Raw genomic sequence first — 18608 nt, 5'->3', positions numbered from 1 at the left:
AACCCATCTGCCATTATTTCTAATAATTTACAGCCCATTTGCTAATTCTTATGTTTTTTTGGAGCCCATATACTTTTTGTTAGCATTACAGCCCATATTGTGGCCACGGTTAAAAAATTATACGAAATTTTGCATATTTCGGTGCGGTCTGAACAGTTTTTAATCCCGATATTTCGACTCACATTCGAAGTGATTTTAAAAATAAATGCATATCAATATAAAATCCAACAAATTCTCCACGCATAAAAACTAATGTAATTTAAAATCTTGAAACAAAAAAAGATATTTGAAACTAATTGCTGGTTTGATGTGTTTTAAAAATGTACAACCCATTTCTCATTACTGATGGGCCATTTTCTCGGCCAGCCGAATGAAAGCTCTCCTCGTCTTGAAAGATTTGCAGCCCAACAGGCCTGACAAAGCGACTTACTTGGCAAATCACAAAAAAAAACTGGGCTGTGGTCATGGACCCAGCTGTCAGTCTCTCCACGTACAATACTCTTCTGATGGAAGTCGTTCCTTGACCACGTTGACCACGCCGCGCGGAGAGCACCACGACGGTGGACGGCGGCGAGGCCTTGGAAGGGGACGACGCGGAGCCGGGGAAGACACGACAGTGGAAGCTCGCACAGAGAGGAGTACGAGGGTTCACTGGTTCGGCTGCGGTGTGAGGCTGCCGTCGCCGCAGGGCCTGGCCAGCGGTGGGAATAGTAGGGGCGGTGAGGCCTCTACGGCAGCACAGCCGGCCACGGGAGGCAGGAGCATGCGGCACGACCGGCGCTGCTTTGGGCGGATGGAGCAAGAAGACCAGAGGTTGAAGAAGCACTACGGCTGTTGGATGGACATCGTACGGTCACTAGAGCTAGAATTGTTCATATTGACTAAGTTGACAAAGCCCTTCGTCCCCGTCAACTTAGTAGGCCCACAAGTCAGCCTCCCACCAAGGTGGGTCCGAGCTAGCCGGGGGAGTATTCATTATTTTGTGCATAATAAGGAGGCACTTCCAGTGGGTCCGAGCTGACAGCGGGGGGGAACATTTTTTTTGCGAAATACGGTGGCCCGTCCAGTGGGTCCCAGTAGTCAGGGGGAAACAATTTTTTTCGCAAAATACTGGTGGCCCGTCCGGTGGGTCCCTGCTGTCAGGTGGAGTAATAATTATTTTCCGCGTAATAAGGAGGCACTTCCTTGCGGCTGCCGTGGACCCAGCTGTCAGCCTCTCCATGTACAGTACTCTTCCGATGGAAGTCGGTCGTTGACCACATTGACCACGCCGCGTCGAGAGCACCACGGCGGTGGACGACGGCGAGGCCTAGGAAGGGGACGACGCGGAGCCGGGCAAGACGCGGCAGTGGATGCCCACGCGGAGAGGAGTACGAGCGTTCACTGGTTCGGCTGCGGTGTGAGGCTGCCGTCGCCGCAGAATAACAGGGGGTGTGGGTGAGTGGAGGAATGGCCTGGCCAGCGGTGGGAGTAGTATGGGGGCGGTGAGGCCTCCGCGGCAGCACAGCCGGCCACGGGAGGCAGGAGCAGGCGGCACGACTGGCGCTGCTTTGGGCGGCTGGACCAAGAAGACCAGAGGTTGAAGAAGCACTACGGCCGTTGGATGGACATCGTACGGTCACTGAAGCTAGAATCGTTTATATTGACTGAGTTGACAAAGCCCTTGGTACGCTCCAACTTAGTAGGCCCACAGGTCAGACTCCGAAACAGTGCGCCCCAGATGTCAGGGGGAGGAATCATTTTTTAGGCGGCCGAAGCTAAGAATATCCGAGATTGAAGAAGAAGCACGACATCCGTTGGATAGACATCCAACGGCCACTGCTGCTAGAACCTTGTGTTGACTATAATAAGTTGTCAAAGCCTTGCATACGCTTCAAATATTTTTTTAGGGGATGCGTCACTTAGTAGTCCCACAAGTGTGTGGCAGAGAACTTATAGACCATTTGCGTTTTGTACGAATGTACATCCCATTTTTGAATTCTAATGGAATTTACAACAGCTCATTTACAGTTTGTTAAAAGTACAGCCCATTTTCTAGCTAGGACAATGATTAATAATTTCAACCAACCATTGAAGACAGAATTCAATAAAATTTCCCACATTTTGATGGGATCTGAAATATTTTTATCCCGAAATTTCTAGTCAGATTAAATATAAATTTGTATTACGTAAAAATCCAACGAAACATTGTGCGCGCAACAATGAAAAATTAAGATTTTCAAAATCCATAAAAAATATTTTATAAACTAATTTTGTGTTTGGTGCATTTTTTATAGTTAATGCCTAGTTTTTATAATTACATCCCATTTATTATTTTTTTAAAGCCCATTTTCCTGTTAAGCCTAATGCTTCCCTCCTAGGAAAGATTTGCAGCCCAACGGGGCGGAGAATAACAAGTTGACCTTGCCCGTGTGTTCCTCATAAAGACGTATAGCTGGGCTAGCCATTTTCATCTTGAGAAAAATTAGTTTCTGGGCTGGATATCTGGCCTGGGCTAGATGGGCCACAACCTGCCCAGCTAAATACCCTGGTCTCCTCTGAACAACAACGAAATCACCGCCAAGAAAAACTCTGCAGTGCTCACGCCTCAAAAACACAAATACTGCTTGAGCTGCTTGGTCCAAGCTGTCGGCCGCACCTTGTGCAATTCTCTCGTTTATATTAACTACATAGGTTGACAATGGTGTGGGACCGTGATGTCAGGAAACCAGCAGAAAGCAAAAAAATATAGTTGTACATAATAAGGAGGCACTTGCGTACGTACGGCTATGGCCCTAGTGGGTCCCTAGTGTCATCCAGTCAAAATAAAGTCATCTCCTGAATCCTCATGTTCGTTGATGATGTTAACAATGCTCGGCGCCACGACGACGGAGAACAACTCGAAGGACAACGGAGAGGGCCTCACGGGCCCTACAGATGGTCTGATACAGCGCCCGCTGCTCATTCAGGAAGCCACGATCATCGGACACCTATGAGCACCTTCGAGAAACTGAGACGGCATGAAGCGGTAAGGCCGCGCTTGGGAGCTCTGGTTTATTTCAAACCTGTATTAACATACAAGTGTAATTTACTCGTCATTGGAAACAACACGTAAAATACAGGCGTAATGAAACCGAGGGCCCGAGGTCTGTAAGTAAAACCGGCAGGTTACGCGTGTAATTTGAGAGACCAGTGTATATTTTACGAGCACTGCTATATGGACGACATTACCAGACGATACATGCACAACGTGCGTATCATGCCATCCATGGGCAAGGCTGAAACATCAGCTAACGGCTGGATTAGCAATCATCCGAGTGTCGTTCAGTGTTTTTATCGTATGTGAAGTACTTCCGATATTTTACTAGTCGAAATCGACCAACCAAGCGCCTTCGCCCGAGACCATCTGCTTTAATTTACAAGCGTCAGTTTTACAAGCGGTTTTGGTTGGAAAACAATGATCCAATCACGGCCTAATATCATGAGTTGGTCGGAAGATCATATGGTTTCACGTCTAACCTACCCGACTTGTCATATAGGCTATGAATGAAACATCAGACGGTGAACTTCTTAAGCACGGAAACAACAGAAGAGGATGATCTTCTTAACAAGCAAATCACTGGCATTAGATCGACATGCAAAACAATACCAAGCATTATTCTCAGGAGGCACGGTGAACAGCTCGTGATGCCGCATGCCACAACATTCCAAGCTCAACTTTGCAATCAAACACAAGGCCTGGCATTGCATAGACAATATTCAGAATAAACTCTTAACATAGGAATATCTCAGCAGAGTAACTATTTACTTCTAAACTGAATATAGCAATAGGAAAAAACACTCGACGAAGCTCACAGCAAGGGCGTCCCACTAAAAAATATCAAATGCATGTCTTCTGGCTAACATCAATGAGCAAATTTTGACAAGGTTTTCCAATTCCAATATATTAAACTAACGTCTTCTTGCTAACATCAATGATTAAACTTTGACAAGCTTTTCCCATTCAAAATATGTAATGCCTATGATCGTCCTGTCGTAGCTTCTTGTACTTGTTTGGGCACTTTTTGCCCAGGGTACTCCACGTGTTGTTAAATTGCCAATGGTCTTTGCAGACTAGTCATGTCACCGGTGTCTAATAATACTCTGTAAAGCTTCTCGGTCATTCCTTCTGTAATGTAGCGCAAACAGTGACTACTTCTTTCTGCAAAGTGGAACGACCAACTGGACCCAGTAATGCAGCAGTTTGACTTGGACACATTGGCCCCTTTTGTGTATTTCAACTAAAATCGAAGTCGGAATAAAACCGAGCTTTAATTTGATATCCCTATAAGCAACAATAGGTATAAGGGAAACAATTACTGAGAAATAACGGTTCATGACTTGTACTCCCAGAAGAAAAGCATCTACTGATCTACTTTATCTTAATGGGAAACAAAGCAGGAGAGTAGCAATTCTCCATTAGTGTGATTCATTCATATTGACTGAGACATTATCTTAACAATGCCTTGTTTCAACATGTATGAAGAACGGCAAAGCAGAAAAGTACCATTCCTAAAACAATGCAACTGATTCATTTTAACAAAGACATTATCTTAACAATATCTTGGTTAAACATGTAGAAAGAACTACAAAGCAGGATATACCATTCCTAACAAGTGTTGCAGTTTTGAACTAAGATTCAGTAGTTAATTAATTCTGAGACTGGCATTGCTTAATTTTACCAGCAGCATTAGATTAACGAAAACCATAAATAGTTCCAGGGGAGAGTGGGTGCAACAATAGTATGTGCTTCCATCTACTTATAAAGGGGGTGATGCAGAGTTTGTTGTAACAAAGCAACAAACATCATGTCTGGGTTGGTCCCATTTTTGTTCACTACTTAATGGGAAAAGACAGCAATACAATAGCTTCAATTCAACATTTATTTAAAACAGTACCAATACAAGTAGCACAACATCTCAAAGCACACTTCACAATCATGTGGATGAAGGCCTGTACTGACCTTTCATGAGACGGACAAGATAAAATACGAATCTGCCAACACGAATAGGAAATCCAATCTCATTTTGTGCAGTTGCACTGAAATCAAGCAAAGTGTTTCGCGTAGCGAAGCAAAATGTCGCAATAGAAACAAGTTGAATAGATATCCCTGTTTAAACAGAGGCAAAAAAGGAATCAATTACTGGCTAAGGGGGTGAAACATGCGGCCACAAAAATGGTAATCCTGCCAATCCCTAACAAGTGTTGCAGTTTTGAAGTAAGATTCAATAGTTAATTCTGAGAGTGGCATCAATTACTGGCTTATAAAGGGGGTGATGCTGAATTTGTTGTAACAAAGCAACAAGCATCATGTCTGGGTTGGTCCCATTTTTGTTCACTACTTAATGGGAAAAGGCAGCAATACAATAGCTTCAATTCAACATTTATTTAAAACAGTACCAAAACAAGTAGCACAACATCTCAAAGCACACTGCACATCATGTGGTTGAGACCAAGATTTGAAACAACTCGCCACGAAGACTGGAAACAAATCTCGATCTCCTTTTGTGCAGTTCCACCAAAATTAAGCAAAGTCATCGGTGTGACATTCAAGTTGAACTGCACAAAACACTCTTAAAACATAATTGTTTCGAGTAGCGAAGCAAAATGTTGCAATAGCAACAAGTTGAATCGATACCCCTATTTTAACAGAGGCAAAAAGGAAACAATTACTTGCCAATAAAGGAGGATGAAACAAACGGTGACAGAAAGAAGCATCTAACTTATCTTGGATGGAAAACAAAGTAGGACATTAGCATTTCTAAAACGGTTGCATTGATTCATATTAACAAGACATTTTCTTGAAACAACATTCGTTAAAAATGTAATTTACTTTTAACAGTGGCATTGCTTCAATTTTCTGGCGGCATTCTTAGATTAACAACAGCAAAATAGTTGTATGGGACATGCCAGCACCATGTGCGTCCACACGTAGAAATGGGTGATGCAGAGTATGCAGCCAAGCAGCATATATGCGCTGGTCCCATATTTGTTCTCTTTGAACCTTCTTCCTATGTGAGGGCAGCAAATCTAGTCCTGCACAAATTACCTGACCCCCCAGTTTCTTTCCCTTTTCAACAAAGAGATCGGTTCCTTACAGATGTGTGTACTGGGTTACCCCATTTTTCCCTTTTTGACCTACAAAGCGGCTGGATAGCCAGTCTGTAATACTTTCCACCCCTCCTTTCCTCATTGAACCACGTCCTAGATTCTTGCTCCAGCCCACCACACCATTCTTTCCTCTTTGAACCAAGACCTAGATTCGACTACAGATCAAAAAAGATCCACATGCAGCTAGAGCAACGACGATTTCAAAGAAACTTATACCTTAGGGTTGTCGGGATGTGGCAAGGCGTGCGGCGGGAGGCCGGATCTGCCCACACTACGTACGGAGGCGAGGAAGGAGGGTTTGGTGGCCCTCCCGCACAGGCGCTGGGTGAAAGAGAACAACGCAGTCGGCAATGGATTGCCTCCCTCACCGAAGGCAATAGAGTGAATGCTGCACCTCCTCCACTTCCCGCTGCGACGGGATACAGACGCCTCCTTCACCAGCTGTGAGGGGGGAGAGAGAGAGACAAGAGGCCAACGCAGTCTCGTTTAGATCTGGTGAAGAGAGGATGAGACACTGTGAATATAGCAAACCCTAGCAAATGAACACTGAGCCTCCAGCATGTAACATATATGTAGTGCGGCGAGCGTGTGGAGAGTGCAAACCCTAAGTTGATGTCCACTCTATTTGTGGTCTATTTTTTCTGAGTTTTTTTTGTTTCTTGTTGCTACATTACATACTTGTGGGAGCTTAGATGTGATATCCTTAAATAACATCTAGATGTGAATTAGATAAACTGATTTTCTAACGTACCAAGAAAGAAAACTCGATCAAAAACACGCCCCCGCTTCCAGGTCGCGCGAGTCGTCGCGCACACACACACACAGACATAGACATGCATATCCGTGTTTACGTAAAATTCCATTTACATCTCCATCTCCAATCATATTTGTCCAACTGGGACATTATTTACGTTGTTAATTATATACGCAGCAATATTAATGTACAACATCTCTTGTTTGCACACGTCCAGACCGCTGCCACGGCCGGTCCTGACCAACCCGAACCCTCTTCATCACTCGCACGTGCTTCCCGCCCGAAATGTTCAGTGCCGCATTCATGCCCGGCCAGAGCGTACGCGACCTCTCACTGGCACCGGCATTGAAGCGGCGCGCCGGTCTAGAGAGCGTCGACCGCGCCACTTCCGGGTGCACGCAGCTGCTCCGCGTTCAAAGGTCGCCATAGCCAGCTACAACATGCATGCAAAAAGTTCTTGGGAGTCCATGCTATAGCTAGCTATCCTCCGCCAACTTGTCAATCTCTTCCAGTAGTGCTAGTACTCCATGGCGCAATCTATCGACAAGCAGACGGGAAAGTTATCGTATACTCGGTTTGCAGTGAGTGGCATGCCGAGCGACCCTGTGGGGTCGAGCCATGGAGGAGGGTGAGACACGAACACGACAGACATGATTTAAACGTTGGTTTTGCTCGATGGCGCGATCCAACGAAACGAAACATTGGTTTCTCTCCGTTTCCATTTTTTCTCCGGAAAAACGGAAACTTTTCCACTCCATTGTCATTCCTATTCCAAGGTTGCCCTGTTACAACATTCTATCAAATACAAAGGAAAACTAACATGCATGCTGATGCATCTCAATGATTCACAGATCATAGCCAATATTTACTTCACAACTAAAGAAAAAAGTTATGAGAGCGTGTACGATAGAAAAACTACTGATGGGGTCACTACGACTTAAACCCTAAACCCTAAACATGATTTAATTTCCTGGCCAGGTAGAACCTGTCGAAGGAAAGACGGCTGTCACCCTTGGATCATACGATGCTTTTGTGCAGTTCCACTAAAATCGACCTGAGCATCCCTGATGGCAAAGATATTGAAGAAGTGTGATTAGAATAATAGTACTGGCACTAGTTCATCAGACATAAACTCATCACAAGTAGAAGCCGGTAGAAGTAGAGAAAGATTGACATGGAGATGGTGCTACGACAGTGGAGCAAGCCAGATCCAAAAGGAAGATGGGCTACCTGGGACGTCAGGCTGTAGCTAGAAGGGCGGTTGGGATGCGGCATCGGCTCATATCGCGGTCACCCCCGATTGGGACGCACCGACTGTGGGTTTTCCCCCTCGCTGATGTCGACCGTGTCTACGCAGAACATTGTTCCCTTCCCCCAACTCCGGGATCAGGCCCATCGTTCTATGCTTGTGAAGAGAGCAACCTAAGCAAGTATGCTTGTAGCTTAGGCTCCTGCTAGTGTATATATAGTGGTTTTCTTTTTCTCTCCATATCAACCATTTTACATTGTGTACGTGTCATTCAAGAGTGAAATGATGGTTGCTTCTTCCGACTAACTTACTGTGTGATTTGACTGCTCCTTAGTGGCCCCTACACGTACTCCCCCTACGTGTATGCAACTGTCACACGTACACATGGACACAAAAACGCGCGCGACGCCCTAATGCATGCATGTCCGAGCACACGACGGAACACACACGGTCACGCTCAAGTGCTCAACCTACACGTGCATGCACACACATACTCAGTTAGGGTGAGCTAGTGACCATATAAACACCGGAAAATATATATATTGAGCGCAATGATAGTATTATGAAGTCCACTGACCATATTTTTACAAATATACAGTGACACGCAGTGTATTTATCTCGTTTGAAATTAAGCCATATTAACCGGAGAGGAGGCAGTATGGACTAGCATTACTTTGTTGTGTCCCGTCAACTTGCCGAACAAGGAGAAGGATGCAGGATGGGAGAATCTTGCGCGCGGTGGCTCGCAGGACAAGGAGAAACTTTTGACTAATGCAAGCTCTCCCTCGCTCAGGCGGTGGACATGCAACAGTTAATTCAATGTCAAATTGCCAGAAGCATACAGTACACTACTACTAGTGATATTATTATTCAACTTCCCGAATAGGCGAACAACCAAGCGCAAAGTTTACTAGTACTACTACTATAGTCCATAAAGGTACGTACTATACTAGTACTAGGAACCGGATGAAGGAGCGTCTGCACTCTTATTATAATTTTAAAATGTGATAAAGCAATCTTCAACACATTTGGTTCTCTTCGAGGGTTCTCGCATGTGATAATGGAAGTTGATTGCATGGAACACTCGCCACAATTCTCGCTTAATTCTGGCTCATATCCTGTTACAAATAGTAGCGCTCGGTAATATTTCCTCTTTTGTTTTGTTATTCAGCATGTAAACAGGCCAACAAACCTTGCGGCGCATCTTCGTGCGAACCGTGCTTGCTGCCCTTTGAATGTGGCCGAGAGCTGGCTTGATGAAACACCTCGCTTCCTACTTCTTTTTTTGCGGGGTACCTTGCTTCCTAGTGACCAGTGTCTTGGCTGATCGTCCTAAGAATGCTTATATATGAATAAAGCACTCTCATTTACCCGCAAAAAAGATTAAGCCATATTAAACAGAAAGGAGGGAGTATGGACTAGCACTACTTTTTGGTGTGTCCCGTCAACTCGCAGAACAAGGAGAAGCTTGCAGGACAAGGTGAGGCTTTCTTATGCCTTTTGACTAATGCAACCTACCCTCGGTGGACATGCATCAGTCCATTCATTGTCAGATTGTGAGAGGCATACACTGTAGTACCCAACATGCGGAGTACCATCATTGTTCGACTTCACGAAGAGGCGAAGAGCCAAGCGCAGTAGTACGAGTAGTACTACTACTAGAACCGCATGGTGGAGCGTCTGTACTCTTATTTTTTTATCTCTGATAAAGTACACGTTTATTCCGAAGAAGGGCGGAAAACGGCAGCCCAACATGTAATGAATGATATCGATCAACCAACCATGCTCGAAGATAGGTAGTGGAACAAGGCCGGAGGGGATACCTGGAGGTCGTCGGGATGTAACTAGGTGAGCGGCGGCGGGCGAAATCTGCGAGCAGGTGGCGTAGGCCCTGCCGCGCTGGAGCTTGGTCTGAGAGAACGACGTGTACCGCAGATCGGGACGTGCTGCCTCGGCGCCGTCGAACGGAGAAAGGATGCACTTCCTCCCTTTCCCCCGGCGGACAGGATGCGGCCGGATCAGTGACCAACGGTGAGAGAGAGAGAGAGAGAGGCCACCGCACTCCCTTTCCCCCGGCGGACGGGATGCGGCTGGATCAGTGACCAACGGTGAGAGAGAGAGAGGCCACCGCAGCCTTGTGTGAGATACTCTAAAGAGCGACAAACCAGGCACGCAGGCTCCATTGTATATAGTGAGCGGACTACCTTTTTCTCCATAAAAATCATTTTATATTCTGTGTACGTGCGATTGAGCTCTATAACTTTATTTAAAAATAACGCGGCAACGCGTCAAGTCGAACTTTGTTTCGTGCACGCGTGGTACACGACCTCCCTAGGTAAACAACCGCTACAGGTATTCAAAATAGCACGTGGGCTGCCATTTTGTAAAGAAATGAGCTCCATCGTGTACCCGCGCGGGTGTGGCTGGGCACGAAGCGTGAGTATGTGCACGGTGCACCTATTCTCTTCTTGTATACGCACACCACCTACGTGGGGTTGTGTGAGAGACATACAAACCTAGAGAGATATAGTGTGTGGGTTCTTGAGAGTTTTTGGGGGGGGGAGGGGGTCAATCAAAAAATGAAACATATGCAATGTGTGTGAAATAGAGTCCTGGATATAACATATATATAGAGGGGGCGATCCACGAGAAGAGAGTGGAGGTATCGTCGGCTTGAGGTGTCCATAGAATCGAAGAGAGGGATGATGTGTGTGTGTGCGTGCACGATCGATATAGAGTGCCATCGAATTTGTGTGTGCCCACGTCAAAGATATAGAGTGGCTGGCCTACTAGAACGTGAGATGGGACATGTGCAGTTTGTCTCTGTGGCATGGATACCTACTTGCAGCGCTCAACTATCAGTGTGTGGTGGGGGAAGAGGGAGGCCCAATTAACTATAGAGGTACAATGGCTAGTATATGTGTGGAGGAGGAGAGAGGCCTACCTCATGTATTAAGGAGATCGATCTACCTCATGTATTAAGGGAGATCGATCGGCATCCATGCATATGTGCAGGAGAGGAATAAGGTTGGGAGAGATATAGAGCTAGAGTGTTGGAGGGGGTGGTAGTGGAGTTGCTTCTAACAAATGGTGGGATAGGCTTGCTAGACAAACGGAGGGCACGCCCGCAATATCAATAAGAGAGGAGATGGCTGCTTGTTGTCTGTGCACGTGCGTGTGAGAGACGGGTCAGGAGGCATGCACGAATGATGAGGGGGGATGATGCGGCTGTGGTAAGCAGACATAACTACATAGGAAGATCAATCGCCCTTTGCTAGAGAAAGGAGAGACATAACTTGTGAGGTACGTCGATCGATGGGGGGTAGTTAAAGTCGATCTAGGTATATGTTGGGAGATCGATCGGTATACATGCATGTGTGTGTTAGAAGCAAATGAGGCACGAGGAGAAGGATAGAGAGAGAGGGATGCATGTAGGAGGTGGTACGAGAGGCATACTATATCGAGGGGGGAGGAGTGTGCGAGTATGAGAACGATGAAAAGAGAGGTGGGAGTGAGGCATGGAGGGTGACAAGAGAAGAGGGGAAGCTTGTGTTTGTGCTAGGCACACCTGGCTAGAGAGGCATATCGATCAATGTGTGCCGTAAAGAAGGAGCTGGGGGCCTACACACACCATGGGTGAACGACCTAAAGTGAAAAGACGAATTTGCATGATGGAGCTAGAGAATGCTAAGGGAGGGTGGGAGGGATGCGGGCGTGTGCATGCACAAGAGAAAGTTAGCACTAGTTACAAAGATAAGAGGGTTGTGTGGGTGTAAAAGACAAATAGAGATCATATATACTTCATTATAAAAAGCGAATTCGGATATTTGAAGAATTTTTCATAGTGTTTCAAACCGATGCATTTGTGAATATATATAACAGTGATACACGTGGTGTGGTTATGAACATGTTATACTACATTTAATATATTTTATCTCTACTCTTATAAAAACAGAGTTGTTGATGATGGTGTGCCTGCCATCCTGCATTATAGGCCGTCCCATTTATATCTGGCAAGGAAACTATGATGGTTGAAGTTGGCAACAATCATGATTGTAGATTATTATTGAAATAGAGAAACGAATTCAAATTTAGTTCGAATTGCGGCGGTAGTATAGACATTTGGAATACACTAAAATGTTGGTATGAGTAGGTTACATGCATTATACAGCAAGCGAAAAAATTTAATCGGACATAACATGGACTCATACTCCCTCCTTCCATCTATATAGGGCGTAATGAGATTTTTAAGACCGCCTTTGACTATTGACAAGATTAATAGTAGATGACATGCACAATTTGAAAATTATATCATTGAAAGAACCTTTCACACACGAATTTAACGGTGTGCTTTGTGTAAGTTGCATGTCATATATCATTGCTCTAATATTTGGTCAAAGTTAGCATCGAAAAACGCATTAGGCCCTATATAGATGGAAGGAGGGAGTAGCTTTGAATAGCATTTGTATAGTAAAACGGGGCAAGACTCTCTCTTTGTGTGGTGTGAATAGTTTTATTTTTTCGTTTTCTTTTTGGTTGAGGGAAGTGCGAATTGATTTGGTACGTACAAGTACAATATTACTACACGTTAGGCTTGTCCCTAAAATTCAACCCGTGTCTTGTTATATCCCGAAAATTCAGATATCGTGCTCCCAAAACTGGCGCCTTCACAACCCGCGCCTTGCTATCCCGAAATTACAACATGCGCGAAAACTCCCTCCAACTGCCAAATCCCGACACACGAAATCCCCCTTCTAACCCTGAGCCGAAAGGGCCGCTAGTTCAAATTAGTGGGGGTACTTTTGTAACACACCCTACATTTTGGACAAGCGCGTCCCTAAGTCATGCTTCACCCCCTCCCATCACCCCCTTTTCGCCATTCGAAATCCTAGGCCGCCATAACCTCTCTGCTCCAGCCGCGAAACCCCACCCTCCTCCGTCTGCCACGTCACCACTGCCCAACCGGAGCCTCTTCCCCGATGACGTCGTCCACCGCAACAGCTCGACGTCCCTCGTCACCTCCCCGGATGAGGATCCGTCGTCCATCTTGCCGTCCCGCCGGTTTAGCCGCCCCGTCCTCCACCTCCAAGGAGCTGCTCCGACGATCGCCTCGTCTATCGCAGCTGCTCCATCCCCACATCGCCGCCTTAACCTGCTCCACCGGAACCGCAACATCCTCACCGACTCCTCGAACGAAGCCGAGGCCTACTCGACGCCACCAAAGAGGTTGTACACTCATCGCATCGCACCTTCTCCTTAACTCGACCTCCCGGCACCGACGGTGCTCCATCCCGCACCCCCATGGAGCGGCTACCTTGAAGCCGGCGCCGCGGGCGACATCTCCATGGCGGCTCTCCCCAGTGCGAGGCCCCTTCGGCGGCGGCGTCCATACCAGCCGGATCTGCTGTTGCTGCTCTGGCTCTCGCTCGCTCGCTCACACTGCTGCTGCTGCTCCGGCTCTCACACGATCGCTCGCTTGCCCAGCTGCCGCTGCTGCTCTCCCCCTCGCTCGTGCTGCTGCTCTGCTCCGATTAAGCCACGCTTCAGTCGACTGAATCAACTTTTGGGTCAGTCGATTTTCAGGGGTTTGGGGGGCTCGCCGGAGTTAAGGAAGAACCACCCGCAGCGGGGATGGGGGCTCGCCGGAGAGGTACCCCACTATCTATCTTAGGGTTCAGGGTGGGGGCGGGGGGCCTAGAGGGCTGGCCGGGGCGGCGGTGGCGAGTTGTTTCGGGGCGGCGAGGCGGCGCTGGGGCCGGCAGCGAGGCCGGTGGTGGCTGGCGGCTCAGGGGGGTGCAGGTTGAAGATGAACTGCAGGCCCTCCCTAAACTACATGTCAAGTGCCTCTCTGCTACCATTGCGTTCAGTTTCGACAGTAGCATTCAGATTCCACAGTAAATTTCAGTTTCGACAGTTAAGTTCAGAGTCAACAGTTTTTACCTCATCTGTTGTAGTCAGGTGGTTTTTGGTGATGTTAATTTTACATCCATTTTACATCATCTATTGGAGATGCTATTAGAATCCCACTTGAGATTGACGATGTCTGTCTTGTGCTGCTTCAGCCTTGACGTCTTACGGCTCACCGGAGCTGCTCCAACGACAGAACGATCCATCACAACAGAGCAGTGCCCTGGACGCCGTCTACAGATTCCTCAGATCTTCCTCCACACCTCCGACAGCCACCTCTGCCTCAACTGCTTCAGCGACCAACCCAATGATGCTGAGGTCGACACGGCTACGGCAAAGAGGTTGTACACTTGTTGCATCACTTATTACTATACATTCACGTCGATCCATTAGGGCTATTTTGGTTCAACGGAAAAACGTCGATCCACTGGTTGTTACCATCACTCTAAATTTCTGCATGCTCTCCTTACATAATCTCACCATATTTTTTTCGTATGCATGTCAGATATTGTACACAGTCATGCTGAACATGTAGAGAAAAAGAGAAGAGTTTTGCGCGGCAATACAATGTCATGCAGACATCGCTCCATGGTGGGTTCAATGGCAAACCCTCCCCACCCCTCTCCAGATTGTAATCCAGAGGAAGATATCTGTTCTGAGGCGGATTCAGACGCCGCTGACCACTCCTATTTACCCCCAAGGTGTTTGCTCTACCTTGGCATGATGATGTTAGTCATATCATGCATATGTTGCCTTGCAGTGCCTACTTTTGACATCATATATGTCATCTGCTTAGTTTAGACATGTTCTGTAATGCCACCTGTTTAGTTTCTATATCATATATGGGAATTATGCAGTCTCATGTCTTTTAGCCAGCCATAATATATGTGAAATGTGCAATGCCATCCTGTTTAACCAGGCATCATATATTTGAATGATATCTTGCCCATCCTTTTCTTCATTACATTTCCATTTGTCGACAATGTTTGTACATTAAACTACTCTTCCTGTGAATCAGCCATTTGGGTGGGAGATGGAAAAATCTGGAGTGAAAACAAGGCCTTCAGAGCAGACAGTGCTACCTGTCGAAGCAGATCTCTTGTTGGGTCCCGATAGCTCCTCAGAGATGGATTCAGAGACAGATGACCAGTCCTATTCCCCCACTGAGGTGTATGCTCTAACTTGGCACGGTTATACTGCTCATATCATGCATACGGTGTCTTGCATTGCATAGTTTAGACATCATATACACAATATTCAACACCATGTTCTTAGTTCAGACATCATATCGAATGCCCTCTGTTTAGCATATAAATCACATATGTGAATTAAATGATGCGATCCTGATTACTTAGATAACATGTAGGTGAATTATGTCATGCGATCCTGTTTAGTTATTCATCATATCTTTGAATTATGTTATGCTATGCTATCCAGTTTAGATAGACATCATATATGTGAAATTATGTCATGCTATCCGTTTTAGTTAAACAATATACATGTCAACTATTTCATGCCCTCTTTTTTCCACACTATCTATTGCATCTGTCTCTCATACAATGTCTGTACATTCAACTATGTTTCCTGTTTATCAGCCATTTGAATTGGAGCGGGTGATGCCAGTATCTAGCGGACTAAAAACACGGTCTTCAAATAAAACAGTGCTACCTCTTGGTGGAGATAGCACCCCGGTTGTACATGCACAAGAACCAGCCCTACCACACATAACCCAAACTCTCGTAGATTGTACCCCTACTGCGATGGACAGAGAACCAGCTTCACCCAATCTAACCCCAACCCCAGCCGATAGTAACCCAGTTCATGTTGACACAGCATCGTCCCCACCATAGATCTCCCAAACAAGAGCAGTTAGTAAGGCAGCTCCAGTGCCCAAAGGGCCAGTACTATCACGGCGAACCCCAACTCCACCAATTAGTACGCCTATTCTTGTGGAGGAAGCACAACCAGCTAGTCATAGTTTAGCATCTATCGCATTTGATGTTGTTAAATCGTATGTGCATATCTTCCCATCTTGGATATATTATACTGAAGATGAAGGAAAATGCCAGTTGCAGGTGTTTGTCCATGAGTTATGTGTAAGTAATGTTATTCATGGGAATTACTTTGCTTCGTCCCATACATCCTACCTCCATGATGGTTATAATACAACAAATTTTCCCATTTTTCTCTATAGAGAAGGACTGATTTGGAAACTCGGGATGAGGTAACATGTGCTAATATCTCTGCTATCTTCAAGAATGCTTGGTGGCAGTATCGGAATTACCTGAAGAAAATGTACTTCACCGGCAAATAAAATCATCAAATTCCATTACATTCTCCTGAGACACATTTACTGGATGATGACTGGGAACACCTTGTTCTGTACTGGTCCCGAACCAAGAATGTGGTAAGGTCTATGAACTCATTTTCTATTTTTAAGTATTATATTCTTGCGTCTGACTGTACTCTGTTCATGTAGAGCAAGTGCCTAAACCTGAAGAACAACTATTCTAATTTAAGATTCCATTACTATCATAGTTCAAAAAAGCGCTAGGCGTTAATTGTGTGTTTTGCCACTGCCTTGCGCTTTACTGACCAAAGCGCATGCTTATGCGCAGTTATGCATAGATTATGCATAGTTATGCGCAATCTATTTTGCCAACGCCTAGAGCCTAGGCGCGCTTAAGCGCTCGCTTAGGCGCACCTTTTTTAACTATGATTGCTTTGCTCTTGTATCACTGTATTTACTCATACAAACTTATTTTTAAATTGAAGGATCCAATCGAAACTCCAACGGTACCACAGGTATGTTCACGCATGTTTCTTTAATAGGTTTGCTCTTATCAATAGCTCTGTTGATTTCAATTTCAATTGTGTATATAGTTGACTTTCATATCATGCCAATTACTAGCATCACAATAGAGCCAATAGTGTTGTTGTACATGTAGACCCATGGTACCCATCTGAAATCTTGTTGTGCCGTGTAGTTTCCCACGCTTTGTATTCTTTCACTGCTGCTTTGTCTTGAACTGATATGATTTGAACCGTGTCTCTATTTTGATTTGGCAAGACAATGCAGTGACCATAGGACATAGATATATGTTTGTTTGATGCTTTTATTATGTACTAGTACTTGGCAATAGAAGACTTGGTAGTTTAATCATGTCCACCTTACTAATGAACTGGTTCACTGAAATGAGTTTCATATACTAGTACATGCTAAACTTGTTATGTGTCTGCTTGTTTCTTCTTTTAGAATGCTGACAGAATATTGGGGAAGAGTGCCTTATTAAGCAATGGTAAAGGAAGTAATGCAGATAAGGTTCAGGATAGTGACACATCCTTGTTGGTCTCCAACAAAGCTGATAAAACAGCTAAGGAAGACTATCTTGAAGACAGCGAGACAACCCCAAAGTCCTGTCTTGGTTTAGTGTTCGAGTTACTGGCCACTACCGCTTGCACAAGCTATTCAAACTCACTGTCTGAATCAGTTCGGTTTCTTGAGTCTCAACTACAAGCTGAAAGACATCGATCAGCTGTGCTGCGACAAGAAGCGGAAGGACTGCAGAAGTCCCTGGAGCATTCAGATGCATACTTTCTGGTGCAACAGCAAGCGTTGGAGGATTTTAGCGCCAAACAGGACAAAGCTAATCAGCTTGCTAAGCTTATTGCCAGCATGGTGGATACCCAGGATAACATTTCTTGAGCTCTTCTGAAGTTGTTTCAGTTATGCTCTTGTTTGGCTGCTGCATTTATTTGCACTGGTGGCCAATTTTGACGGCCAGTGTATGTAATGTGCTGCTTTGTTCCCTATATTTGCACTGGTGGCGAACTTTGATGCCCAGTGGATGTAATATGTAATAGCGGTAATAGGCTAGCATTAATTGCTTGCTTATTTTTTTCCTTATTGTCTTGTTTAGTTGTTTGCTTGTAGTCACTGTAGTTCTTTTTCTGTTTTTTTCTAGTCGCCACAATAGCCTATTTTTGGTAACTAGGCCAAAATAATCATGGCAACACACGGACTGTTGTAACCATGGGCCTCCTGCAGGCCGTATGATCCATGGGCCTTCTTCCGGCCGTAGGATCCATCGGCCTTCTATACGGGCCTTAGGGTCCATGGGCCTTCTAAGGGTCGTCGGGTCCATGGGCCTTCTACGGGTCATACGATCCATGGGCCTTCTACGGGCCGTACTATCCATGGGCCTCATATGGGCTGTAGGATCCATGGGCCTTCTACGGGGCGTATCATCATTTCGCCAATCATGGGTCGTACAATTCGTGGACCATAATGGGCCGTTAATATGCCGTATTTGATAACTCTATGAAAACAGCCCAACGGGTTTTTTTGACATGAAAACGGCCCAACGTATTAACGGTCTGCAAACGGGCCGACTGTAACGATGGGCTGAATTTGGGCCACAAGCAGAAAATGATAGTAACGGGCCGTATGTAACCGAATGTTGCAAATGAGCCCAAGAATCAATGGGCCCTGAGAAGGCCGAAAGATAACTTGGGATGGAAATGGCCCAATGGAATAACGGGCCGTTAATGGGTATAAAGTGATACACT

Source organism: Triticum aestivum, chromosome 5A, assembly GCF_018294505.1.
Source record: "Triticum aestivum cultivar Chinese Spring chromosome 5A, IWGSC CS RefSeq v2.1, whole genome shotgun sequence".
NCBI lineage: Eukaryota > Viridiplantae > Streptophyta > Magnoliopsida > Poales > Poaceae > Triticum > Triticum aestivum.
This window is presented reverse-complemented; position numbering follows the sequence as displayed.